A 3285-nucleotide genomic window follows, 5' to 3' on the forward strand; every position below is an offset into this window, starting at 1 on the left:
GATATGAAATAAAGCCACTGCAGGACAGTCGTGCTCTCATTCACACGCTGGTTTAGTGCTGGTCTAGACCACCACAGTCTACCAAAACAGACCTGCTGAAGCTGGCCTACCAGTACAGTCTTCAACTCATAAACCTCACTTGTTATTACCTCACAATTATTACATAAAGATTATATATAAGATACTTAAGTCCTACGTAAGTGAGTCAAAAACACTTTCAAGTTCAAATAACTGAATTTAATATAAATTTAAACTATAATGTATTTTCATTTCATTTCAGATAACGTCATTAATTAAGTGTCTGAAAACATTGCATTCATTTCACACTTAAGTACATTCGATTAAAGTATATTATTTATAATTTCATAATTACCCCATTAATTATTATATAATTACATAATTTCCTTATGATTGAAATATGATTAAAGTACTGCTGAATGTACTGACAAACTCTTATGATAAACTAAAATATACTTCAGTGTCATTTCTATTTACATTTATGCATTTATCAGAAGGTTTTATCCAAAGCGACTTACAAAAAAGGAACAAGTCAACAATATTCGTAATGTATGTTGAAAAAACTACTTTTAATATTTGAAGTTCACTACAAGTGCACTGGATCCCAAACAACACATTTTACAGTGGTGAGCGAGTGTGTTATGAATCTCTCACATCATGTGTGTGTGTGTCACAGTGATTTCTCATCCTCTCTGTCTTTCATCTCTCTCTCTTTCTCTCTTTCATCTGTCCATCCCGTCAGTAACAACGGCTCCTTTCATTCGTTCATCTCCGCCCCCCACCGCTGTAATTCAATGTTCCCAGAAAAACACATGATTGGAAAGTCAATCAGTCTTTACAGCCTCACTCTCTTCCTCATGGCCCTTCAGACTCTTCCTCAACCGCAGGAGCACATCTGCTGCCCACACACACACACACGCACGCACACGCACACACACACACGCACGCACACGCACACACACACACGCACGCACACGCACACACACACACGCACGCACACGCACACACACACACGCACGCACACGCACACACACACACGCACGCACACGCACACACACACACGCACGCACACGCACACACACACACGCACGCACACGCACACACACACACGCACGCACACGCACACACACACACGCACGCACACGCACACACACACACGCACGCACACGCACACACACACACGCACGCACACGCACACACACACACGCACGCACACGCACACACACACACGCACGCACACGCACACACACACACGCACGCACACGCACACACACACACGCACGCACACGCACACACACACACGCACGCACACGCACACACACACACGCACGCACACGCACACACACACACGCACGCACACGCACACACACACACGCACGCACACGCACACACACACACGCACGCACACGCACACACACACACGCACGCACACGCACACACACACACGCACGCACACGCACACACACACACGCACGCACACGCACACACACACACGCACGCACACGCACACACACACACGCACGCACACGCACACACACACACGCACGCACACGCACACACACACACGCACGCACACGCACACACACACACGCACGCACACGCACACACACACACGCACGCACACGCACACACACACACGCACGCACACGCACACACACACACGCACGCACACGCACACACACACACGCACGCACACGCACACACACACACGCACGCACACGCACACACACACACGCACGCACACGCACACACACACACGCACGCACACGCACACACACACACGCACGCACACGCACACACACACACGCACGCACACGCACACACACACACGCACGCACACGCACACACACACACGCACGCACACGCACACACACACACGCACGCACACGCACACACACACACGCACGCACACGCACACACACACACGCACGCACACGCACACACACACACGCACGCACACGCACACACACACACGCACGCACACGCACACACACACACGCACGCACACGCACACACACACACGCACGCACACGCACACACACACACGCACGCACACGCACACACACACACGCACGCACACGCACACACACACACGCACGCACACGCACACACACACACGCACGCACACGCACACACACACACGCACGCACACGCACACACACACACGCACGCACACGCACACACACACACGCACGCACACGCACACACACACACGCACGCACACGCACACACACACACGCACGCACACGCACACACACACACGCACGCACACGCACACACACACACGCACGCACACGCACACACACACACGCACGCACACGCACACACACACACGCACGCACACGCACACACACACACGCACGCACACGCACACACACACACGCACGCACACGCACACACACACACGCACGCACACGCACACACACACACGCACGCACACGCACACACACACACGCACGCACACGCACACACACACACGCACGCACACGCACACACACACACGCACGCACACGCACACACACACACGCACGCACACGCACACACACACACGCACGCACACGCACACACACACACGCACGCACACGCACACACACACACGCACGCACACGCACACACACACACGCACGCACACGCACACACACACACGCACGCACACGCACACACACACACGCACGCACACGCACACACACACACGCACGCACACGCACACACACACACGCACGCACACGCACACACACACACGCACGCACACGCACACACACACACGCACGCACACGCACACACACACACGCACGCACACGCACACACACACACGCACGCACACGCACACACACACACGCACGCACACGCACACACACACACGCACGCACACGCACACACACACACGCACGCACACGCACACACACACACGCACGCACACGCACACACACACACGCACGCACACGCACACACACACACGCACACACTCACACACACGCACGCACACACTCACGCACACTCACACGCACGCACACGCACAGACACACACGCACGCACACTCACACACGCACGTACGCGCACACGCACTCACACGCACGCACGCACTCACTCACACACACACACACACTCTGACTATTTAAACTGAGCTGGATGTTGACATCACTGAATTCAATGATGAACTGTCTTTAACTGAAAAATTTGTGTTTACTATTATCATTTTGCATTATTGACACTATTTTCCTAATTAATGCTGTTCAGTTGCTTTGACACAATCTGTATTGTTAAAAG

Source organism: Sinocyclocheilus anshuiensis, unplaced genomic scaffold (assembly GCF_001515605.1).
Source record: "Sinocyclocheilus anshuiensis isolate Anshui unplaced genomic scaffold, SAMN03320099.WGS_v1.1 scaffold2583, whole genome shotgun sequence".
Lineage (NCBI taxonomy): Eukaryota > Metazoa > Chordata > Actinopteri > Cypriniformes > Cyprinidae > Sinocyclocheilus > Sinocyclocheilus anshuiensis.